A 13,226-nucleotide genomic window follows, 5' to 3' on the forward strand; every position below is an offset into this window, starting at 1 on the left:
GATATCCGAAACATGTTTATAACAGAATACATGGTTTCCTGGGTATCGCTTCTTTAGTTTCTGCAATAGGCAGCTGGACTGCTCACGCAGTGAGTGTTTACACTGTTAACAAGCGATGTGCGCTCTGTGCTGGTGGAGGGGGAGGGCCATTAAAGGAAGGGGGCGGAGAGGAGCCTGTGAGACCTTGTGGCGGAGATCAACGGAAGGGTGGGAGGGACATTGGCGAGCGGGGGTGTCCAGCCTGGTGAGCTGAATGCGTGTGGCAGCAGGCAAATGGCAGCTGTGCGCAATGCGCGTGGTTGTGTTCACATGTACTGTACCTAATCAGCACAAAATATTGTGAAAAGAAAATGTTACTTTTACACATCACAAGTATTTTGACACTTATCAATTTGTACTTAGGTCGGAACAGGCTGAAAGTGACAAATATTTTGAACAGAGGCGTGGAACGTGGAAGTGATATGTTTACATTGCTTTCAGTAGATAAATAAAAAAGTGTTGTTAATTTGTGTTTCTTTCGGTGGTGTTCTTTATTACACCTTAAAGCACAAACGTGCCTCACATTTGCAGTTCGTTAAGCGATTGAAGCGTTGACATTGTCAAGTTCTCTGTCCTCAGATACGAGATTAAAAGATTCTCTTACCTGTTCTATTTTCACAAATTAAGGGGGTGCTGCCTGTGGCATTGAGGTTTGCAAACCTTCTGAGGCCTGGCCTGGCTTTGCATATGCCAGCAGTTGCAGTGATGGGACAGAAGGTGACTCCTCTCAGGATAAGGGGAATGGAGTCCCATTTCTAAACAAGTCCTGGTACCTTGCACTGAGAGCAATGACGGAATAGTAATGGCCATAAATGCCGTCAAAAGTGGGTACGAAGAAAGATAGCCGCTGTACATAATGGAAGTGCGAACCCTTAGTATGACAGAACAAGAAGACGGGGGAGGAAGGAGGGGGTTTAGCAAATGGAGCGCTGAAAGTGTAAGTGTGCTTGCGGGCACCGAGTAGGAAGACAACAAAAAAAAACAAGGTTTTAATTTGTAACGTGCCACTCTGTACCCTGGAAAAACCTACAAAGTTATCATAAAAAAATTAAAGTGCCACTGAATATAAGGGCTGTTGTAATATAAGTGATGGCGCCGCATGTGGCAGATGTAGGATGGTACGTAAATATTAATAGTTTAGTATAAAGGAGGTGCTACAAAAACATGTTTGTGGGGGCGAAATGGAGGTCAGGTTGAAGGGGCAGAGCTCCTGTCAGTCAAACACCTAATTAGGGGGGAGGAGAAGTAAGTGAGGCCGAGCCCGCTGGGGGAAGCAACAGATGGCTTTGGTGTGGACGTGCTTCATGCGTGGATGGAAAGCGCGTGCAGCAGGGGGCGGAGCTGATCCCTTTGAAGTGACGGTTAGAGTTGCATCAGGAAAGCTGAACCAGCAGGCAAATGCGCGTTCACGATCACATGCACTTGTGGAAATCCGCCGGCTGGTTTAGCTTTCCTGATGCAACCCTATAATTCTCGCTATTTGTTCCTTGCGGAATGGAATAGCGAGACCTAAAAAAGTAGTTCTTTTACATAAGCAATGGGAGACTACCAGTCATCCCATCAAAAAGGATGCCAAATAAGCTGTGCTTCAGTGGAGGGACAAGAAAAAGTACAGAAAACGAGATTACCAATAAAGTCAACCAAATGATGAGTAATGAGTTGGCCAAAGCCAACTTTAAGTACTGGTATTGTACTGAATATGTCTTTCAACTACACACTAGTGAGAGACCTAAAAATGTTCACTATTTGTGGAACCAATAAACTAATACCACCACAACTTTTTTTCATTATCTGAACTGGCTTCTCTTTTAAAGAACATACAAACGAAGTTCATTAAAAAATATAAAAAATAGATTTCTTTTTAAGATGAGATTTTAACTTAAAAAAGTTATGCAGATCCTGTGCATTGGTGGATCTCTCAAGTGACACTGAGGTTCCAAAATGGAGCCAAGTAGGCAGCAATCTGCCTCTAGTTGCAAACATGCTTCACTTCAGCAGCTCCCAAAGGAGGAGAGATACTGGAAAACATTCTCCACCCACTGCTCGTCTGCTCAGTTCAATATACATGAACAGGTTCAGTAACGGCTTGTGCGTTATAACTGCCCTCCAATAGATGTATATATGTAGTTTCCGTGGTTACATTTGGTTCCACTTCCTGATTCATTGAGCACAGGATATGCAACATAAACTGTGCACTCATCTTGTAGGCTGCACACTTTGTCTACAACGCCATGTTTTTGGTTTCGTCTTGTGCTGTACATTCAGTGGCCATATCTGTAGCAAATATCCTTATTCTTGTTGACCCTATGTTTACCCGATACCTTCACTTTACTTTCAGCATTGAGCTTTAACTCCCTACACATCCTCCTCATTTTGACTTGCACCTAGGAAGGCTCCAATATCATCATTTATTTATGTGATTTTAGAGAGCGGCAAAAAATCCCCTGGGGGCTCAGAATGTGTACATAAAAAGACAGACTCCAGAATAAAATAAGTGCACTGGTTAATAACCGAAAGAGCATAACGCTATAATACTAAGTGCTTATGCCTGGGGAGGATCTTTGTAAGGGAGCGTCCGTTCCTGTGTTTTAGCACAGTTAGTTTTTACTTTCAACGGATCACTCTAAACGTTAATATCGCTATTTAGTTGTCTAATAGCAGCTTACATTTGCACTCGAGACAAAGCCATTTTTTGAGGTTATAATGCTCATCTAATATTTATGGCGAATCTACGTCAATTGATGAATTTGTCAAGACTGAAGACAATAAGATATTCAATGATAAAATGGTCATAGAGAATCTGTCCCCTTGCTTTTTTAAATTTTATTGATTAAGACCATGTACCCAATCCTTTAAATCGCACTGCGCTTGGCACTCATTACCAATGCAGCCTGTAATTTTAGCAGGGAGGTTGGGGGCCTCTCACTCACACCCATACATTCACACATGTGCACACACACCCATTCACAACACTCACTCAAATACATGCATGCACCAAATATAAACAAGCATTTGCAATGCAATAGGTCTTGCAGCATTAAAGTTTGAGTTATTGGCATTGTGTATGACAATGCGTTGCATAAATTTTTTAGTAAACTTTGAATTGGTGAGCAGTTTGAGTGTGTGCAAGAGTATGCTGTTGCTCACAGCTGTTATTATTCACACAGCTCTAATGATGCACCTCACAACAGGGCTAACGCAGTTATTATTCACAAAGCCCAGGTGGGCCATCACAGCAACATTGGATATCTCCGGAATTGTATTTTACAGACTGACATCATAGCACAGTTATTCGAAGAGGAAACGAGCAGCGCACAGCTGGCGAACGCATCCCCTCAGCCGGAGCGAGCCTTCAAAACACAGATGTCTCGACTCGAGAGAGAGAGAGAGAGAGAGAGAGAGAGAGGGAGGAAGTCGGGGTTCAAGGGAGCGCTCGATCCCGTGGACTCTGGTCTGACCTGGGCTGGGCACCAGCAGCACGTGGGCACTGTGCAACAGGGGGGCACAGTAGTACAACCGGCAGTGCTTAATTTGTAAATGAAAGAGTACCGGTGCCCGAAACACCTGCTGAGAAGTCCACGTCAAGATGACGTAAAATTCAAACAATTCACGGGGATTAAGGCAACTGGGACTGCACCAATCTAATTATTGGAATAATGTAAGCCAGACTATGGTGCACAGGACCGGAGGTTCAATACCCCTAAACCCCCTAGGATGAGAAACCCTTCAACAACAAACCCACTAATTTTGTCTAGCACCCATCATTATATCACAATCATCATTTCATTTTCATTTGAATTCAGCAAAACACAATTCAAAGGCATAGCATAAATCAGTTATTGTCATGATATATAACACCAACCCAGCATGCACCAAGCTCCGAGGGGGCCACGAGACGGGAGAAGCCCCAAGTTGCTCGCGTCTTGGGCGCTTTGCCCTGCCATTGTGGGCTCTGGTGTATGGGGATTTCTCCTGTTGCAGCCCTGTGCAGGCGGGCTCGGCTGGGGGGATTTACCTTGCTTGCCCGGCTAGGGTTGTGGGCTGCTGCCTTTGCCTAAGGGGGTCCCGGTCCTGGATGTTTCCGCATGCTCTCCCTTCCCTCTGGCTGACGGCGTGCGGCTTGTGTGTTCCTCTTTTTGGGATTCGCTCTGACTTTCTTGTACATGGTGCGGTGTGCATTATGGTTCTGGGTGCGTTGGTTCTGTCGCCTTACGGCTCGTAGCCTCCACTGTTCCGGTTTTGGTGGACTTGCTGAACAAGTTACTTACCTTCGGTAACGATATATCTGTAAGAAACATTAGTTAGTGTTAGATTCCTTACCTTAGAATATCCCCAGGCGTCAGTCTGGATCCGGAAACTTTTGCGTAGCAGTACCCCTGCGCGTCGGTAGGCGTCGTCTGCAGGCGTCCCCTGCGGCTCCGCGTCCGTCGTCGGCGTCGTGCGCCGTGATGACGTCGCTGGAGTACATAGACGCCGCCTCCGCGCGCTGACGTCAGTTCTTTGCACACAGCTTTTCCGCGCCAGGAGACGCAGAGCCATGAGAGAACCAACACTGGTGCCATGTACAAACTAGGGCCCTGAAAGGGATGACCTTAACCCTAGGTATCAGTTCGCAGAACGGGGAGGATGGGTGGGTTCGGTAAGGAATCTAACACTAACTAATGTTTCTTACAGATATATCGTTACCGAAGGTAAGTAACTTGTTCATCTGAAAGAAACACGTTAGTGTTAGATTCCTTACCTTAGAATACATACCCCAGCAATACCAACCCCGGTGGTGGGTCTGCGAACCAATACAAAACTACACCAGAAAGTCCTGGAGGACAGAACGGCCAAAGAAGCCATCCCTCCGGACTTGACTGTCCAGGCAGTAGTGCCTCGCAAAGGTGTGCAGCGAGGCCCACGTAGCCGCCTGGCAAATGTCCTGCAAGGGGACTCCCCGGCCCAGGGCAGTAGTAGCCGCCGTGGCCCGAGTGGAATGGGCCCTCAGCCCAACAGGAGGCTCCTTCCGAGCCAAAGAGTAGCACGCTTTGATGCAGAGGACGACCCATCGAGAGATGGTTCGTTTACAAACCGCCCGTCCCTTCTTCGCACCCACGTAGCCAACAAACAGTTGGTCATCCACCCGGAACTGGCGTGTGCGATCCATGTAAAATGAAAGCGCACGTTTTGGGTCCAGACGATGGAGCCGCTCTTCATCCTTTGAAGGATGCGGAGGCGGGAAGAAGGAAGGGAGGGTGATGGACTGCCCGATGTGAAAGGCCGAAACAACCTTGGGCAGGAAAGAAGGTCTAGTCCTCAGAACCACCTTGTCAGGATGAATGGACAGGAAAGGAGGTTGGACAGAAAGAGCCTGGAGCTCACTCACCCTCCTGGCAGAGGTGATGGCAACCAGGAAAGCCGTCTTTAAAGTCAGGAGACGGAGAGGGCAAGAATGAAGGGGCTCAAAGGGAGCACACATCAGGAAAGTTAGAACCAGGTTCAAATCCCACTGAGGCATCACAAACGGAACAGGTGGAAACATGTGAGTGATGCCTTTCAAGAATCGAGTCACAATCGGGGATTTGAACAAAGAAGGCTGATCAGGAAGCCTCAAAAAGGCTGAAAGGGCAGAAAGGTAGCCCTTGATAGTGCCCAGAGCAGAGCCCTGCTGGGCAAGAGAAAGAAGAAACAGAAGAACCTCCGAAAGAGGGGCAGAAAGAGGATCCACAGCCTTTGCTGTGCACCATGCCACAAATCTGTTCCACCGACAGGCGTATACCGACTTAGTGGAGGGACGCCTGGCTGCCAGAATAACATCACAGACTTCAGGAGGCAAGTCAAATGGCCTCAACTGCCGCCGCTCAATCTCCAAGCATGGAGGTGGAGACTGGACAGGTTCGGGTGGAGGACCGTCCCCTGCTGCTGCGACAGAAGGTCCTCCTGAAGGGGCAGGCGGATCGGGGGACCGACTGACATGCTGAGTAGCTCGGGATACCAGTACCTTCGAGCCCAGTCCGGAGCCACAAGGATAACTTGGGCCCGGTCGCGCCTGATCTTCTTCAGCACTCTGGGCAGAAGTGGTATAGGCGGAAAGGCGTATAACAGACCGCAACTCCACTCGCGCCGAAAGGCGTCGCCGTGCGAGTGCCGTCTTGGAAACTCCAACGCGCAGAACTGATGACATTGCGCGTTCTCTTCTGTGGCGAATAGATCTAACCAAGGCTCTCCCCACTGCAGAAAGATGCCTTGCGCCACGTCCGAGTTCAGACGCCATTCGTGATCCATCGAGCACCGACGGCTGAGTTCGTCCGCCCTGGCGTTCAGAGAACCTGCCAGGTGTTGAACCGTCAGAGTCACGCCCTGACGTTCCAGCCATTGCCAGAGGCGCAGAGCCTCCTGGCAAAGGGTCCACGACCCCACACCGCCCTGTTTGTTGCAGTACCACATGGCGGTGGTGTTGTCGGTGAACACCTGCACTACACTCCCGTTGACAAAGGGGAGGAATGCCTTCAGTGCCAGACGAATCGCCCGTAGCTCCAACAGATTGATATGGAGCCGGGACTCCGCCGGAGACCAGATGCCTCTGATCTCTGCCTCTCCCAAGTGGCCACCCCAGCCCTGGAGGGACGCGTCCGTCACGACAACGTGCTCCGGTTGGGGAAGGGAGAGGGACTTGCCCCTGACCCAATCGCGGTCCGTAAGCCACCACTGCAGTTGTCTCGCAGTGCCCTCCGAGATCAAGACGTGGTCGGACAAGTTGCCCTGATGCTGGGCCCACTGAAACTTCAGGTCCCACTGCAGAGCCCGCATCCGCCACCTGGCGTGATGCACCAGAAGGATGCAGGAAGCCATCAGTCCCAGCAGCCGCAGCGTCAACCTGACCGAGACTCGGGATAGCGGCTGAAAGATGGGAATCAAAGCCTGAATATCCCGAACCCGCCGTTCCGGAGGATAAACCCGAAACTGCGCCGAGTCCAGAACCGCTCCGATGAAAAGGAGCTTTTGAGAGGGACACAGGTGTGATTTCGGCACGTTGATGGAGAACCCCAGGCCGTGCAAGAGGTCTGCCGTCATCTGAAGGTGGTGGACGACTGTCTGGGGCGAGCCCGCCTTCAACAACCAGTCGTCTAGGTAGGGGAAGACTGAAACCCCTAACCTGCGCAGATGGGCTGCGACCACCGCCATCACCTTTGTGAACACCCGTGGGGCGCTGGTAAGGCCGAAGGGGAGCACGATAAACTGAAAGTGCTCCTGGCCTACCGTGAACCGCAGGTAACGCCGGTGGGCCGGCAGGACGGGGATGTGAAAATAGGCGTCCTGCAAGTCCAACGCTACCATCCAGTCTTGCGGGTCTAGAGCAGCCAAGACCTGAGCTAACGTCAACATCTTGAACTTCTCCTTCCGGAGGAAGCCGTTGACGTTCCTTAGATCCAAGATAGGACGTAGGCCCCCCTTGTCCTTCTTGGGCACCAGAAAGTAGTGGGAATAACAACCACGCCCTACTTCTGGCCCAGGAACGCGCTCGATGGCCCCCTTGGCCAAGAGGGCCGTAACTTCCTCCTGCAGAAGTGTCAAGTGGTCCCCCGACACACGGTGGTTCTGCGGTGGCATGGCTGGAGGAGAGGTCTCGAAGGGGAGGGAGTAGCCCCTTCGGACAATTTGCAGCACCCACCTGTCCGAAGTGATCGTGCGCCAGTGAGCGTGGTGATGGCGAACCCTGCCACCCACTGGCGTCACATGGGGCCGAAAGCACGGACTAGGAGGATTTTGGGGTAGATGCTGCGGGGGAAGGTGTGGTCTGACCCCGCCGTTGTCCCCGACCGCCACCACGGCGGTTTCCACGGCCGCCACCGCGTTGGAAGGATTGTTGCGGCGCGTGGCTGGCAGCACGTGTGGGGGCGCCCCTTCCTTGGCCACGAAAGGGACGAAACGAACCCGGTTGCTGACGCTGGGTCGAGAGACCCAAGGACTTGGCCGTGACCCTGGAGTCCTTGAAGCGTTCCAGCGCGTGGTCCGCTTTGTCACCGAACAGGTGACAGCCATCAAACGGCATGTCCATCAGGGTATTTTGGACATCAGCCGAAAAATTGGCGGATCTCAGCCAGGCGTGACGGCGAATCGCCACCGTCGTAGACATAGCCCTGCCCAGCGAGTCGGTCGTATCAAGACCACACCGAATGGAATATTTCGCTGCATCCCGGCCCTCAGCTACAGCTTGACCGAGCTTTGCCCGCACCTCCATGGGGCATTCTGGCAGCAGCTCCGCGACCGTATCCCACACAGAGTGGGTGTAGCGGCCCAAGAGGCAGGCGGTGTTGCAAGACCGCAGGCCCAAACTAATGGACGAGAAGACCTTCTTTCCAAACTGGTCATACCTCTTGGATTCCCGGTCGGGCGGGGCCGACGGGAATGCGGACTGGGAGGTCGAGGCCTGGATCACCAGACTCTCAGGAGTGGGGTGGGTAGACAGGTACTTGGGGTCGTCCGGACAAGGACGGTGGCGCCTGGCCACGTTCCGATCAACAGGCGCACCTGAAGCGGGCCTGGACCACGTGCCCAACAGAACGTCAGACAAGGCTTCATTAAACGGCAGCAGAGGCTCCAAAGGGCATGACTGCGGTTTGAAGACCTCGGTGAGGATGTTAGGCCTCACGGCCGCGACGGGGAGCTCAAGGTTTAAGGCCTTGGCAGCCCTCATCAGCACCACAGAATAGGCAGCTCCCTCCACCGATGCCACGGTTGGAGGAGAGATCAAACCAGGGTTAGGGGAGTCGTCCAAACCACTGGCATCCCCCAAGTCACCTGTCCAGTCCGGGTCATACTGGCACTCGCGAGCCAGAGGGTCCTCGGACCCCTCCCAACCTTCACCGTACTCCTCATCCTCTCCGTATTCGGAGTCAATGATGAAGACCGGCTCCTCGGGGTTCATGGGCCCCATCGGCGCCGGGACCGGCGTCGATCGACGCCCGTCCGGCGCCGCGTCCGGCGTCGGAGAAGGTAAGGGGACGGCGCCGCCCGGAGCCGGCGTCGGAACCCCACCGCCGGCCGGAACCGGCAGCGGAGAACCGGCGCCGCGCGGGGGCGGCGTCGGGGGTAACCCCGATGGCAACGGCGCCGGGGAGGCCGGAAGACCAGCCGGCGCCGATCCCGAAGGCCCCTGCGGCGCCGGGGTCGGAGCCGTCGGCGGCGCCGGGGCCGGAGCACCCGACGGCGCCGAGGCAGGGACACCCGAACCGCCAGGGCCCCCAGACGGTAGCACTGGGCCCGAAGGCGCCGTAGGCCCCGTCGGAGAAGCGAGCGCCCTCATGGCCATGAGGAACGCCTCGATCTCCTCAGGCGTCGCGCCATGCCCAGGGACCGGAGGGTATGAGGCAGGCCGCGCCGGCGACTCTCGCGGAGCCGCGGGGATGGGGTCACCCGAGCCCCCGGCCGCATCGCGCGAGCGTCGGGGGGAGTCGGGGGTACGATGACGACGCCCCGACTTCTTGTGTTTCTTACCTGACGAGGATGACGAGTGGCGTCGACTTCCGGAGCGCCCGGCGCGGCTCCGCGACCGCTCCCTCGAACGCTCTCTCGACCTCCGGCCGGACCGGGACCGCTCCCGGTCCCGACGTGGGGCCGACACCCGGAGCTCCAGCAGCTTGCGGGACCGCTCCCGTCTAGCCTTGTTGGTAAGGGCCCGGCAGTCGACGCAGGATTCCACGTCGTGGTCGGGGCCCAGACACCGGAGGCAGAGGCGGTGATGGTCTGTGACCGACATCGTGCGCTCACAGCCATCGCAATTCTTAAATCCTGGCATCCTATCAGGCACAATAGTAGAAAAAGACAATCGAAAAAACTTGGTCAAAGACCGGAGTACTGCTCTTCAGATCTGCGTCCACTGGCGCGGAAAAAAGAAGAACTGACGTCAGCGCGCGGAGGCGGCGTCTATGTACTCCAGCGACGTCATCACGGCGCACGACGCCGACGACGGACGCGGAGCCGCAGGGGACGCCTGCAGACGACGCCTACCGACGCGCAGGGGTACTGCTACGCAAAAGTTTCCGGATCCAGACTGACGCCTGGGGATATTCTAAGGTAAGGAATCTAACACTAACGTGTTTCTTTCAGATCATGCATGCAGCCCACGTGGTTATCCTGCAGCGTCACTGTCTCCGGTTGCTGTGCTATGGGTCTGGCTTCTGTTGGTGCGCCGTACTCTGGGTGTGGGTTGGTCTATTCCTAGAGGGGCTTCAGGCAACAGGTTTTGTCTGTATTTGCCTGCTGCTTTCTGGGAGGTTTGAGTTTGTTTTTTACCACTCTGGGTGCGTTGGTTTCCCCCTTTGTGCCTGGTGTTGTCGGGCCTGCTTCTGTGCGGGGAGTCTCTGTGACCTATTGGATCCACGGAGGAGGACGCTACGGCGCGCGCACTCCTAAAAACGAAACCTATGGTGGGGGCGGGACATCCGTTTTGTGAAGCCCGCGCCCACGGAGTGCCTGGAGGAGCAGTGGTGACGCGGGGCTCCTATGCTCGCGGTCAGAGGCTGCACAAGTCCGGAGTGCCGGTGAGCGGGGAAGGGGGGGATGCCTGTATGTGTGCGTGTGTGTGTGTCTGTGTGCGCGACGGCGGAGGGGTGGGGGGGGGGAATGTCTCTCCATGCGTGTATGTGTGCTTGTGTATGTGTGTGCGCATGCGTGCAGGGGGAGGTGTGCCTGTGTATGTTTGTTGCGCTTCCCAGGAGACAGCCACGGCGAGCGCGTTCGCGCGCGCGTGGCCTGCGCCGATCGCCTTTTGAGAGATGCGCGCGGCCAGGTGCTGTCTCCTGGGAAGCAGAGTCAGTAACAATAGATCTCTGAGAGTACAGCGCTTACGCGCTGTATCACTACAAGACCTAAAAACCAAACCTACCTTCACTCCAGCTCTATGGAAAGGAAGCCTTGGAGGTCCCACGAGGTTGGGACTGCTGCCTTCCCTCATTGGCTGAACTAAAGTCCCTCACTCATCACAGAGTGGGGTGGGGTCAGCAGGCTGCCACTTGTACCTGGGCACTTCATGGTTTAAAACTGAAGCGTCCAGGTCCGAGGCAATCAGTGACGTTCCCCAGTCACAAGGGGGGGGAGGACCACAAGGCACTTTTGCAAGGTGGAGGAGGTCACGCCCACAGGGCTGTGAAATTCTCAGCCTGGCAAAGTTCAGCTTAGGCAGGCAGGAGCATGAGCCTTTAGTGCAGGTCTAGTTCCTGGCTGCCTGACCTGAATAGGAACAGTGCCCATCAGGCTGACCTTTGTCTAGCCTGACAGATACTCTTCTTGTCTGGATAAAGGAGGGTGGTGTGGCCCATTCCACCAAACGGATGGGACGTGGCTGATCGTTACCCGCACCCAAGCTGTTGACAACACTGCAAAAATTAATCTGGGCCAGAAATATCAATTGGATGCACTGTTTCTGTTTGGCCACCGCAAACCAAGTCAGTGTGCTAGATTAGACTTAAAACAACAAATAGCACTGCCCACAGTGTTGGCATGACCTCAGACAATCTGCACGGAGGACAGCTCATTAGACAAATACAGTAGAAGTTCAGAAACCTATGCATATAGGGGCAGTGTGCTACAGGTACCCAAGTGCAGGCCCCTCTGTAATATGGATCATGGCGATGCAAGATAGGCACCAGTACAATCACAATAGAGCTTTCTCTCATTTCCATGGGGGTAGAACCCAATTCAATTGAAGGAACCCTTTGACATTGTGCTGATGCCATATTACAGATGTGGGTGCAACAGCTAAGAAGCTGTCAGGAGGTGCACTGACTGTGTGCCATATAGAAGGTGGTTCACAGTCAGAGGCACCCCCCAAAAGACTTGTGCTCTTTCACAGATAGTTGTGTGGGTCCCAGTGACCTCTGAAAGCAATCCCAAGCAGGGGGTGCCTCAGCACACTGCACCTGAATGTGGAGGGATCTCCGCCCCCTCTACTAACTGAGGGCGGACCACCTCCTGTGAAAGGCAGAGCTGCAGTCTTGAAACATAGCTCCATCTTTTTCTAATGCGCGCTTTCTCAGCGCAGGCATGAACTGTGGGTGTTTGCACACGTGCTGGGAAGAGCTAATTTTTTGTGTTCTCTGGTGCAATGTGGCAAAAACCAATACAGTGTACACAAGGCATAATTCCAAACATGGTGTCAAATGACAAGTTAACGTTTATCCTCACGGATTCAGACTTTTTTTCCATTTAATTTTTCCTCTGCAAGAAATGCAAAGGTACTTCAGCATCTGATGCAAGCTATACAGTCGCCCTCTCTGATGCAAAACTGTAATGCAGGTATTCTTTCAACTTCCTTTTCCAGAAACAATTTGACCTGGAGCTTAATAATCCTTAACAAAAGAGAACTTTGCTGTCACCCCGCGGCTCTCTGTCGCATTCCTGTTGTACCTTTAAACAGGCCTGATGCTCTCTATTTCAGGGCAGGTATATGATATGAATGGCTAACATTTTCATCCTTCATTGTGTTCTTTGGTTTCACATTTCGTCATAACAGCTATGCCTTTCTCGTGCTCAATTCACAGTCATCATGTTTCTCTCCTATCTTCTCTGTATATAGAAGAGGTGGAGGCTTGCACATGCTGCTTTGCCGACCCAACTATATTCTAGATGTAGGTACCCAGAATTTTGCAAAGTTTTCGGTTATTTACATCCGCAATTATCAAGTACATGGACTAATGCGAGACATGCACAACAGTAATGCAGACACGAATGCCAGATTTATCTCCAACTGCTGTAATACTGATGGTGTTAATGATAATTCACACCATCAGTATTCACATCAACCCAGCCAGTTCAACAAAAGTCTGCACGGGACAGGTTACTTAAGTGGCACATTCTGGCATACAACAGCAACACCTATCCTGCATGCCCACTGTGAAAAAGAGGTGCACAGTATGCACGAAGTTGTGTTTCTGTTTCTCTGCGCCATCTGCAACACAGCACATTGCTCTTGTCCACGAATCTGCTGCCATAAGTGGGTGCTTGCAGAAGAGGACACAGTCGTAGTACACTATTGCTTTGCTGTTCTCTCGCACCATGCCGTTGGAAAGGGACAAAAGTTTCCCAGCATCACAAACACTCCTGGTTGGGTTGCCAATGAGCAATACATGCAAATCTGTCTCAAGAAACGCATAGTGCCCAATCGGCACACGCTCTTATCTGTACACTGCAACTGTTGCATCAGT

At 52.9% G+C, this 13,226-nt stretch overlaps 1 protein-coding gene across 1 annotated transcript in view; it reads right to left on the bottom strand.

Moving 5' to 3' along the window:
* Positions 1 to 13,226, bottom strand: part of POLE3 (DNA polymerase epsilon 3, accessory subunit) — a 107,716-nt gene that overhangs the window by 43,586 nt on the left and 50,904 nt on the right. The window lies entirely within an intron of this gene.

Source organism: Lissotriton vulgaris, chromosome 5, assembly GCF_964263255.1.
Source record: "Lissotriton vulgaris chromosome 5, aLisVul1.2, whole genome shotgun sequence".
Taxonomy (NCBI): domain Eukaryota; kingdom Metazoa; phylum Chordata; class Amphibia; order Caudata; family Salamandridae; genus Lissotriton; species Lissotriton vulgaris.